Source organism: Bos indicus, chromosome 16 (assembly GCF_029378745.1).
Source record: "Bos indicus isolate NIAB-ARS_2022 breed Sahiwal x Tharparkar chromosome 16, NIAB-ARS_B.indTharparkar_mat_pri_1.0, whole genome shotgun sequence".
Lineage (NCBI taxonomy): Eukaryota > Metazoa > Chordata > Mammalia > Artiodactyla > Bovidae > Bos > Bos indicus.
This window is the reverse complement of record NC_091775.1, coordinates 61751902-61764494: the sequence shown is the minus strand read 5'-3', so window position 1 is coordinate 61764494 and position 12593 is coordinate 61751902. Positions and strand designations below refer to the sequence as shown.

At 48.4% G+C, this 12593-nt stretch overlaps 1 protein-coding gene across 5 annotated transcripts in view; it reads right to left on the bottom strand.

Moving 5' to 3' along the window:
- Positions 1-12341, bottom strand: part of LOC109570775 (protein FAM163A) — a 97389-nt gene extending 85048 nt beyond the window's left edge. Inside the window, exon 1 of one of the 5 annotated variants that reach the window (XM_070768522.1) lies at positions 12094-12341. The gene's annotated coding sequence lies outside the window, so the exon portion shown is untranslated. The other 4 variants (XM_070768521.1, XM_070768520.1, XM_070768525.1 and 1 more) reach the window with 4 other exon arrangements.
- Positions 12342-12593: the final 252 nt, after the last annotated feature.

Genomic DNA, 12593 nt, shown 5'->3' with positions numbered 1-12593 from the left:
GACTTTCATCTTCTCGTTCTAGCTCAAACACTACCTGTTCTGGAAAGGCTTCCCTTCCTTGTCTGGGCACAGCTATGGGCTCTTTCTCCTGTGTTCCCAGCATGTGACACAGTCATTATAACATTTATCTGATCAGATTAATAGGAGGAGAGCAGGAACCATTCCTATTCATCTCTATCTCAGTCTGGATGCAGGCCTGATGCAAAGCTGGCTTCAATAGACATTCTGAAAGGAATGAAGGAATGAGTTCTCCAGATGCTCTGTCCTCTGGATATGAATGAGGTTGGAGGAGACTGGGCTCTTGAATTAATTGAACTTCTCTTTTCACCCTGGCCCTGTGCCCTACCCATATGATTAAATCCCCTAATAGAATCTGCCCTGGCTAAGCACCATGTACAAATCCCTCAGCGTTAAGCAAAGTAGAAAAGCTTCCAAGTGCTTGGAGAAGAAAGAGTTGGGTGCCTCAGAGATGGGATGTGAGACAAGCAGGAGACGGACAGGTGGCCATCTACCTCTGAGCTACTAACTACCTGGGAGTATTGATGACTATTTCAAACTAAAACCAATTACCATGCTAGCCACTGTTCAGCACTGTGCTAGCCACTGACAGTGAGGATAAAAGTTAAAAGAGTAGCTTGCATTTACTGACCACTTTCTATGTGCCAGGCACAACTCTATGGAGGAGGCATCATGGTTATTACCCTCATCCTACAGGTAAGAAAACAGGCTCAAGGTCACACAGCTAATAAGTGCTTCGATACGATCCTCTTTCTCTACTGTCATCACCCTTTCTCTCTTCACTGTCCTCATCACGCCCATTCTAATAGAATGCCCTTCTCCCGTCTCCCCTCTATCCACTCTTTCTTCTCATTATCAATGGCAACATCCTCATCTTGCCACCAGCACTCACAAGCATTCTAACATCCACTCTTATCCTACCCTCCCCCTCTTCAGTTACCTCCAAGAGTGGCCCCTCTCCATCCCAAGGCCAGTCCCTCCACCTGCACATTCAGCGCTGTCCTCTCATCTTCTAGGAACCTCACATTGTGAATTATCCTTCCTGTAATGTCTAACTTCTCCATTCAACTGGCCCCTTTCTAACTTTTTTTTTTAATTTTATTTTTAAACTTTACAATATTGTATTGGTTCTGCCATATATCGAAATGAATCCGCCACAGGCATACATGCGTTCCCCATCCTGAACCCTCCTCCCTCCTCCCTCCCCATACCATCCCTCTGGGTCGTCCCAGTGCACCAGCCCCAAGCATCCAGTATCGTGCATCAAACCTGGACTGGCGACTTGTTTCATATATGATATTATACATATTTCAATGCCATTCTCCCAAATCATCTCACCCTCTCCCTCTCCCACAGAGTCCAAAAGACTGTTCTATACATCAGTGTCTCTTTTGCTGTCTCGTATACAGGGTTATCGTTACCATCTTTCTAAATTCCATATATATGCGTTAGTATACTGTATTGGTGTTTTTCTTTCTGGCTTACTTCACTCTGTATAATAGGCTCCAGTTTCATCCACCTCATTAGAACTGATTCAAATGTATTCTTTTTAATGGCTGAGTAATAATCCATTGTGTATATGTACCACAGCTTTCTTATCCATTCATCTGCTGATGGACATCTAGGTTGCTTCCATGTCCTGGCTATTATAAACAGTGCTGTGATGAACATTGGGGTACACGTGTCTCTTTCCCTTCTGGTTTCCTCAGTGTGTATGCCCAGCAGTGGGATTGCTGGATCATAAGGCAGTTCTATTTCCAGTTTTTTAAGGAATCTCCACACTGTTCTCCATAGTGGCTGTACTAGTTTGCATTCCCACCAACAGTGTAGGAAGGTTCCCTTTTCTCCACATCCTCTCCAGCATCTATTACTTGTAGACTTTTGGATCGCAGCCATTCTGACTGGCGTGAAATGGTACCTCATAGTGGTTTTGATTTGCATTTCTCTGATAATGAGTGATGTTGAGCATCTTTTCATGTGTTTGTTAGTCATCTGTATGTCTTCTTTGGAGAAATGTCTATTTAGTTCTTTGGCCCATTTTTTTATTGGGTCATTTATTTTTCTGGAATTGAGCTGTAGGAGTTGCTTGTATATTTTTGAGATTAGTTGTTTGTCAGTTGCTTCATTTGCTATTATTTTCTCCCATTCTGAAGGTTGTCTTTTCACCTTGCTTATAGTTTCCTTTGTTGTGCAGAAGCTTTTAAGTTTAATTAGGTCCCATTTGTTTATTTTTGCTTTTATTTCCAATATTCTGGGAGGTGGGTCATAGAGGATCCTGCTGTGATATATGTCGGAGAGTGTTTTGCCTATGTTCTCCTCTAGGAGTTTTATAGTTTCTGGTCTTACGTTTAGATCTTTAATCCATTTTGAGTTTATTTTTGTGTATGGTGTTAGAAAGTGGTCTAGTTTCATTCTTTTACAAGTGGTTGACCAGATTTCCCAGCACCACTTGTTAAAGAGATTTGTCTTTAAAATGGATTGTCTTTAATCCATTGTATATTCTTGCCTCCTTTGTCAAAGATAAGGTATCCATATGTGTGTGGATTTACCTCTGGGCTTTCTATTTTGTTCCATTGATCTATATTTCTGTCTTTGTGCAACTGGCCCCTTTCCATTGGCATTTAAACGTGCTCAACTGCCTCCTCCTAAAACAATGAAACGACCCTCTCTCTCCATCACAGCCAAACACCTGGAAATACATTTATATAAGCTGTGTCCATTTCCTCACTTTCCACTTTTTCCTCCATCAACTACAATCTGACTTTTGTTTATCACATCACTGAAGTTCTTGCTTAAAATCACTTATGATCTCCATGTTTCTAAAGCCAATGGACCTTTATTGGTGCTCATGTTAACTCACTTCCCAGCAGCACCTCTGCTTTCTCTTTTCTTCAGGAAACACTCTGCTTTTGGCTTTCATGAAGTTTTCACCTCCTGGTTTTTGTCCTATCTCTCTGGATCATCCTTCTCTGTTTACTTTTCAGAATCATCCTACTCTACTTGAAGTTAGTCCCAGGCCTTCTCTTCTGGGCCCATCTTCAGTCCCTAGGCAGCCTCATCCATGCCATGGTTTCTATGACCCCCAGATGTTGATGACTTACAAGAGGCATATTTCCTGCCCAGACTTCTCAAACCTCCTGCTTCAGATGATTCAAAGGCTTCTCAAGTACAGCACGGTTGAGGTTGAACTCATGATGTTTGCCCTGAAGTCTTGTCCTCCCCCACTATATCCTGTCTCAGGAAATGGTACCACTGTCCACCACACAAAACTGGGAGCCTAGGACTTATCCACAATACTTTCCTCTCAACGCTCACATCCAAACCACCACTTCCCGTTCCTTTTACCCTCTAGACCTCTCAAATCTGCCTGCTTCTCTCCACGTCTACTACATACAGCCCAGTCTAAACAACTGTCATCTTTCACCTGGACTACTTCACGAGTCTCCTGATTGATCTCACTGGATATACTCTTGACCACTTCGAACAGACGATCCACATCATGCAACCAGAGAGATCTCTTTGAAATAGAAAATCTGACTATGTCGCCCTCCTGCTTCAGTGACTACCCACTCCTTTAGAAACATCAAATCCTTACCTGTGGCCAATCAGATTCTGCATGTTCTAACCCCTTTCTGCCTCTCCTGATCACCTCATGTGCTTGTCCCTCTCTCTCTCTGCACCCCAACCCACTGGCCTTTGGCATCTTAACATACCATGTTCCCTGTAGCCACAGCCTTTCTCCATTTCTAGAATACTCTCTCCCAGTTCCCAAAGTCCCCTCACATCCTTAACTCCTGCTTACTCTTCAGGTTTCAGCTCAATCAGCATTCCCTCAGGATGACTTTCCAGGTCCTCCTTGAGTGGCCTCAGACCATCCATGAAACCCTCTTATAATGTACCACGTGCCTCTAGTGACGGTGGTTTAGTTGCTAAGTTGTGTCTGACTCTTGCAACCCATGGACTATAGCCTGTCAGGCTCCTCTGCCAATGAGATTTCCCAGGCAAGAATGCTAGAGTGGGTTGCTATTTCCTCCTCCAGGGGATCTTTCTGAACCAGGGATTGAACTCAGATCCCTGGCATTGCAGGTGGATTCTTTATGACTGAGCCACCAGGGAGCTTACCATGTACCTCTGCTTTACAGCTTTTATCACTGTGTCACTTTATACCGCCCTTGTGAAAATCTGTTTCCTCCCAACGACTTCAAGCTCCATGGGGACTGGGGCTTTGACTGTTTTGGTTTTTCTCCCCACTCAACATGGCATCTGGTCCCATCACTTCATGGCAAATAGATGGGGAAACAGTGACAGACCTTTTTGGGAGGGGGGGCTCCAAAATCACTGCAGATGGTAACTGCAGCCATGAAATTAAAAGACACTTGGTCCTTGGAAGAAAAGTTATGACCAACCTAGACAGCATATTAAAAAGCAGAGACATTACTTTGTCAACAAAGGTCCATCTAGTCAAAGCTATGGTTTTTCCAGTAGTCATGTATGGATGTGAGAGTTGGACTCTAAAGGAAGCTGAGCACTGAAGAATTGATGCTTTTGAACTGTGGTGTTGGAGAAGACTCTTGAGAGTCCCTTGGACTGCAAGGAAATCCAACCAGTCAATCCTAAGGAAATCAGTCCTGAATATTCATTGGAAGGACTGATGTTGAAGCTGAAACTCCAATACTTTGGCCACATAATGTGAAGAACTGACTCATTAGAAAAGACCCTGATGCTGGGGAAGATTGAAGGCGGGAGGAGAAGGGGACGACAGAGGGTGAGATGGTTGGATGGCATCACCAACTCAATGGACATGAGTTTGAGCAAACTCTGAGAGTTGGTGATGGACAGGGAAGCCTGGTGTGCTGCAGTCCATGGGCTCGCAGAGTCGGACACGACTGAGCGACTGAACTGAACATGGTATCCCCTGTGACATTCAATAAATACTTGTTCACATCTCGAAAACGCGATCCTCACTTTTCAACTCAACTCTAACTAGCTTCTGGCCACGTCACTCCTCCGAAATTGCCCTTGTTAAAGTCATCCACAACCTTCGAACTGCCAAAACCACGCTCCTGTGGAGGCCTGATGTTCTACCAGCTGGACTGAGGGTTTCCTGCACTAAAATAGAAACCTGGCAGTCATTCCTCAATTCTCAGGGAGAAAAAATGAGCTGACAGAATATTCTCAATTTAAAGTTTTTGTTTCAGAAAGTTTTCTTAAAATGTGACACCTACAATTCTGTGCCTGTGATAGAGTCTGGCATAGGATGCTCTCGGATTTAGTTCAAAATTATACATTCAGCCATTTTACTATATAAATATTTCATGGGGTTCTTTAAAGAGCACCATGATTCCCATGGGTTTTACTACCTGAACGAGTATTTGAGACCCACTGAAAGTTTTTAGTTTTCTGATTTGTTCTCTTGGAGGTATCTCATACAATTTATCAGGTTGTTATTCATTTTAGCAACTAGCCTCTCCCATTGCCCTTTGTCCCTATTTTTATATTTATCACCTCTTCCTATGATCTCCTCCATGTACTTCAAGTCCCTGGAGGGTACAGGGACCATGGCTTTTCCTTTTCTTTCCCCCTTTCTCTTTCTCTCTCGCTCCCTCCTTCCCTTTCCTTCCCTCTCTCTCTCTTTCTCTCTCCCCCATTCCTACCTCTCCCCAGTGATCCCAGCATGTGGCCCAGGCACATGGATCATGTTTGTTGAATGAAGGAATAAATGGATGACTGAATAAATGAATAAACAAAATAGTGAGACAGAACCTACATCCTTGGTCCCAGTACTCTTCCTTCTATGCGCCACTGCCTCCCAATTGAACAACTCAGTGACTCAGCGGTGCGGTACAGCAGAAACGTAAATTTCACATATGGAAAATACCAGCCACTGTACTTTCTTTAAACTACAATGAATCTGATACAAACCTATTATAGCTTTACAAGTCTTGTCCTTGTGAGCTTCACTTCTAATATCTAATCCATCATCAAGCCCTGTTGATTTTACCACCAAAAAAGAACAACAACAACAAAAAATCATAGTGGGCACCTATTTAATGGGGATATAGAGTTTTATTCTCTAAGTATCTGAAAATGCTGTGCCTGAGGCAGAAGCTGGGTAAATCATGATGTTTTACTGATATGAGTGTATCTCTGAACATTCCACATTCTATCATAATCCTGTGCCTTTGCCCAAGCTGTTCTCTTAGCCACTTCTGCCCTTTCTCCTGAGCTTATCTGTCAAAATCATACTTCACCTTCAAGGCTCGGTTCAAAACTCACCTCCTCCAAAAAGACCTTCATAATCTATCAGAATTACCGTGGCAGCCTGACTCACCCTAGCCCCTGCATGTGACAGCATGTCGCCTGTTCCTCTGCTTGGCGTTGACTTCTTTGGTCTGCAAAGTCCTACTGCTGACATGAATGTTTCTCTCCCAGATTGCCTTGCAGGCAACTCAGATCTGGGGACAAGACTGTGCTCACCTTTCTGCCTCCTCAGAAAACAATAGGCATTTTCTGAATTGAAGTGTGTTAGGCTGATCATCCACTACTCGTACGTATGTAAATAGCATCTTTGTGCTTGTCATAAGGTGACTTTTTGAAAATATCCATAGATGGGGTATCTGGCTTTCCCGCCTTCTGGCTGGCTCCCGACCGCCTTAGCTGAGACTCCCATCCAGCTTCTTGCTCTCACTCCTGCTGGCAACTGCAGCATAGAGAAGGAGCCTGTGTGCTCCAGAATTTATTTGGAGAAAAATTCAAGCTGCTTCTTTTTGAAGTGGAATGGGAGTCAGAGGTGAGCCCTAGCCAGTAAGCTGCGTGGGAGAAGAAAGGTTTGCCATGAGCAAGCCTCTCAGCTCTCAGGCTGTTGTGTTTTTTTTTTTTTCCCCAAACAGCAGACAGACTCCCAGCACAGATCTAGGGCTCAGGGGCCACTCTGCTCATCTCCCTCCTTGACTGCAGACCTCGGGCCTCCCAAGCACATCCTCACAGCCCTCCACACCACTGGTATCTGGACTAAAGCAGAGACAATCCCTCCTCCTCCCTCCATCCCCGGGGAACATCGCACTCGCAGTCCACTCAGCCCAGCCCTAATGCACACACAGAGACAGAAACAAGAAAGATGAAAATCCAAACCAAGAGCACTGACTGCTTTGTCCCTGAACCCTGCTTTATACAAACCTATCCAGCCTGCACAGATTCCAGCTCATCCATCAAAGCGTGGAATGCTCAGCCACATGCTGTTATAACCCAAACTGAGTCTGCAAGCGCTTCTGTGATGCCGCTATGCCTGTGTTGCAGGTTACCGGGCAGAGATCGGAAAAGCCATTGAAAGGAGAGCATAAAGTTGTCGTCGCTTGATGGCAAAAGGTTTTCACATGTACCTGATCAAGAGGTTAAATGAGATAATGTAGGCAGAACGCTCAGCAGAGTAACTGAACAGAGAGAGCTCCCAATGAAAGCTTCCCACCTAACAGTGCAGGAGGGCCTCTTCTCATGTGATTAGAAGCAAGCCTTTCTTCCACTGGTTCTGCTATTCTACAGTCTGTCCTACCTGAAGGAGGGAAGTCAGTGCCTAATACCTGCCCCCAACCACCTTCATGCATCTAATGGCTTCTAGGCTGCATGGGGGGAAAAACTGAGCTGTGCATCTGTGCAGATGGGGAGCACCCAAAGGGGCTTCTGGGGACACATTGATTGATGCACGGACAGCTGCATCAATATCTTTCCTTCCTCTTCTGGGTCTATAATACATTCCTAGATCCCAGAACAATTTTCAAAACTTTTCTTTCAAGCATATCTCCCTTCCTCTCCTTTCTGAGGCTCAAATGCAACACCAGAAACAGACCTCTTCTGCCCTTTCTGAAGTCCAACCACAGTGTTCCTCCCCTCCCTTGTTTAATGCTATCCAGGTGCTGATGCTTTATCCTGTATAGAGGAACAATCGGGCAGTACCATCCTGAGAGCTCTCCCAGGTGGCTCAGTGGTAAATAATCCACCTGCCGATGCAGGAGATGTGGGTTCAATCCCTGGATCAGGAAGATCCCCTAGAGGAGGAAATGGCAACTCACTCCAGTATTTTTCCCTGGGAAAACCCATGGACAGAGGAGGCTGGTGGGCTACAGTCTATGGAGTCCCAAAGGGTCGGACACGACTTAGAGACTAAACAACAACAAATATGGCAGTAAAAAGGATAGTTGGTATTTCTTCGTGTTGTTTTCAAGGCTGGAGATATCCTATCTCCCCTACCCAGTTCAGAGAGGCTAAAACACCTCTCATCCCAACTTTCCAAGCAAAACCTGCCTGAAGTCAAAAGAATTTTAGATGGCCCAGAGCCTATGGGCCCTGTGCGGTCTCTCAGCACTTTTGCTTTTATCCAAAAGGGAACCAAGCAACTCTAGGGGGAATATTGCCCCACCCCGTTCAGCTGGAGAAGAGCTTGAGGGACTATGTCAGACACAGGGCAAGGAAAGAGGTTTTTATTAAGAATAGTTGATGCATTCACATGATTCAAAAGTAAAAATGTATAAGAGAGTTTACAGGGCCACTCTCCCTGGAGGCAACAGATATTATTAGCTTTTGTATATATGGTTATGCAAATACAAGCAAATATCTTGAACTGCTTCTTCTTTCTTCTCTTTTATAGTGTGAACAGTAGCTTATTATACACACCCTATGCATGTTTTCCACTTAGCCCCTATCTTGAAAACTGTCCTATATCAATTATATATTAATAGTAAGCTTCCTAAATTTTTTTTTTTTTAATGGAGGAACAGAACAGTATTCCACTATCTGGAAGTACTACAAGTCCCCCTTTAATGAGCATGTAGGTTGTTCTTTCATTGTTCAAACAATACTATAAAGGATACATGTCTATGTGGCCACATGCGAGAACAAGGGCAAATTAGATTCTTAAAGTTGGAATCACTGAGTCAGATGGCATGGGCATTACTAATATTGATAAATGCGTCTAAAATGCTCTCCAAAGGAGTACTACCAGTTTACTCTTTGACCAGCGATGTATGAAACTGCCTGTTTTCTCAGAACCTCATCAGCAGTTTGTCCATCTTTTTGATGTTTGCTAACTGAATGGTAAATAAATGTCATCGCCGTTTATACTTTACATATTAAAGAAATTAGTCTGTTTTGTATGAGTTAAATGCCTGAGTTCTAGAGGGAGAAAAGAGCATCCAGTTTTACCAGGACAGCACGTCCTCTGAAGTCTAATGGGGTCACAAACATCCCTTGGACCTACAAATAACAGTCTTTATTCACAATGTTCTGTATTTTTAGCTCCCACATGTGTGTCTGTTCTTAGGGGGAGGAGAGTTGCCCTGTGGAAGGAGCAGAGACAGAATCAGACAGACCTGGGTTCCAGGCACAGCTTTGCCACTGACGAGCTTTACGATCTTAGCAAATTGCTTAACCTTTCCTAAATATGAAATTTCATATTTCCATGAAATATGGGGATCATAATACTGATCTTTTGCAAAGCCTTATCTCTGGTACACAGAAGGTAGTTAGCAAACAGCAGCAGCTTTCATTAGTGTTAATAACCATCAGGCCAGATTCTAAACCTCAGGGCACTTTTCACAATTGACAGGTCCTGAACTGCCCACCCCGGGAAAAGGCTCTTTTGTTAAATGGCCACCCAGAGGATTCCCAACTCCTTCCTGTAAGTCACCCCAGGCTCCTTCCAAAGTTATCAGGAGAGCTCACTAAAATCCCCTTCAGAGCCTCTGGGTGAGGGGTGGGCTGTTTCTGTGCCAGGCTCCTCTGCTGCCAGATGACGTTTGTATTCAGGCTGAGGGCTCTCTGGTCTAGGCAGAGCTCATTTCCAATTACAGATGGGCAAGTCAGAGACAAAACAGAGATTCTTGAGCAAAACATGAAGGACTTGCTCTCATCAGCAGCACAGGCCCATCTTAGCTTTCCCAAACACTATTTTTGATGAGGTCAACTACATGCAGATTTCTAGCTTTGGCAGGAATCTCAGTGATGTTTACAGCTGGGCTTCTATCTATGCATATAATACCCCTTCCTCCCAAGGAACTTGAGACTTTTCCCATTCAAGGTCCTGTCTCATTTCATTACCCCCAACCCCTAGCATGGCAGGAATTATGACAGTGAGGGAACTGTGAGGAGGACCTTGCTGCTGATGTCTAATGCCCCGGCTGAACCTCAGGAAACCACATGAGTGCCGACCTGAACCTACATGTCTGTATTCTGTTGGCTTAGATCTCCTGCGTGGGAGCTGGACCCTCCTGGGAGACGTCTGAGAAATTACAACTGCTTTCAGAAAATGTTCCTTTGCTCTTTCCTCCCCCTAGGTCCAACTCTGTCAGTCTGAAGGAAAGGGGCAAGATTCAAATGTGATTTCAAGTACATTCATTAGAACAGAAATAAAGCGGCCTTTCGCACCCCCCACCCCCGCCCAAGACTCCAGATCCCAGGGGATCGCAACAAAGTGAACTTGCTGCATCTGGAGTCCAACATCGTTTGTCTCTCACACGGTATAAAACGTGCCGACCCACGGGAGGTGGGGGGGGGGGGGGGGCGGGGAGACCTGGCAGAGCACAGAGATCAGACTGTGTAGACCGCGACCCGTGTCAGTTACACTGCAGCCTCCTTAGGATCGCAGCAGAGTCCTGCTAGTGGAAACCACCTTCCCCGCAACCCAGGTCCTCCCGGTCCGCAGCAGGGCGGATTGGAAAGGACGAAAGAAAGTGCCTCAGCTGATGCGGGGGCCCCCAGCCTGCGCGCTGGACACCGGCCCCCCAATCCGCATCTCCGCCACATTAAAGTAGTTGGAGCAAACTTGCAGGGCCCCAGAGAAAAGCAATGCCCAGATGAGGCAGAAAAGCATGGATGGTGTAAATAGCCCAAAGACACCGACAGAGAAGACAGCTCTCCACCCCTGCCCTCCTTCGCCTCCTTGGGAGGCGCAGAGTAGCCAGGAAGCCCTCCACCCCCGCGGTGAGGGTCTCGCACGCGCCGCGCTGGGCGCTCTACTCGCCCATACGAGCCGGATTTCCGAGTTAGTGGAGCGCGAGCAGCAGAATGGGGGGAATCACCCCGACACTGCTTTCCGCTCACCTCCGGATCTCTCTATCAGAGCCAAACCCTCCTCCCGGCCGCTGAGCCGAGTTCCAATGTGGCTGGCGCCTCCAGTCAGACCTGCCGCGCCCTCCTGCCCGCGCGCTGCCCGAGGGATGCGGGGCTGGACGCCCGCCCTGGGCCCCAGGACGAGGCGGACAGAGGGCCCGGGTGACAGTCCGATTTCTCTGTCCCCGAGGCAGGCAGTCAGCCCCCGGCAATCCTGGACCGGCGAGGCCGAACAGGCTTCGCGAACGCACCTCCGCCCGACTTATTTTGAAAAACTTCAGGAAAACCATCAGCACATCGAGCCCAAATTGCAAGGCTGGCCCGGGGGCGCCCGCGCGCTCGGACCCACCCGGCCGCGCGGACGGACAGTTCCCATCCACCCCGGGTCCTCAGTCCCCGCCCCGAGCCCCGCTCACTCACGCGCGCCGGGCCAGACCTCGCGGCCAGCCGTGTCGCGGGCCGGGGCAGCCGCATGGTCCCTGGGAGCTCGCGTGCGCCAAGGCGCAGGAGCCGCGTCCGTGTGGGGGTCCCGCCGGGCGGAAAGCGCCGCGGAGCAGGTCGGCGAGGCCAAGCCGAGGCGGGCGGCGGACGTGCGGCCGCGGGCAGGGACCCGGCAAGGCCCGCCCCGGGGCGGGGACCTCAGGACCCGGGGGCCTGGCCACGAAGCCGGAGACATTCCCCCCACTCCCCACCCCCACCTCCTCGGAGGGAGCTGCTCTGGGGCCGAGAGGGAGAGGCGAGCGGGTGCCCAGAGCCAGCAGGGCATGGCCACGGCCAAGGCCAAGATAGGGATCGGCAGAGGGCGGCGATCCAGGGGCGCGCTTACCCGGCTTCGGAGGCGCCTTCGAAAGCACGCGCTGGCCGGGAGCATCCCAGCGCAAATCCGGGAGCCCCGCGTGGTCCTCCGCCCGCCGCGCGCCCTCCCTTCTGCCTCCTTCGGGGAACCTCGGCTTGGATTAACGCCTTACTCTTTACCTCTGCTGAGCGGCTCCCCTCCGGCGGCGGCTCCGAGGTTGGGCTCCCACGGGGTCTGCGCGCGTCCTTCCGGGCGCCCCGGGCTGGAGAGGCCCACGTGAGGCTCCTCCGCCCTCCCCGGCACTCGGAGGACTGGCGCTGCCCGGAGCCGAGAACCTCATCGCCCCTCCAGGTGCTGGCACTGGGGGCAGGTGCCGAGCGCCCTGATTGGCGCTGGCCCGCATCCTGGGAGAATCCCCAGCTAGAGAGGCTGCCTGCTCCAGGGCGAAGGGAAGAGATGGAACAGCGCAGGTGGTTGCCTTCCAAAGAGGCTTCCCCGCCTTTTTGCCTAAAAAAAAAAGGAAACTCGGTGTCGGGCGCCTTAGGAAGGCTGGCTCAGGGGACTTGGTATGAAACGTACAGATTGGGTCCGGCGCGGAAAACCCTGGGAGAATGACAGTCGTAAGGGCCGGGGTGTGTCGCTGTCCACTGGGCTTGGCCTCGAGAGCCGCCTGAACGGC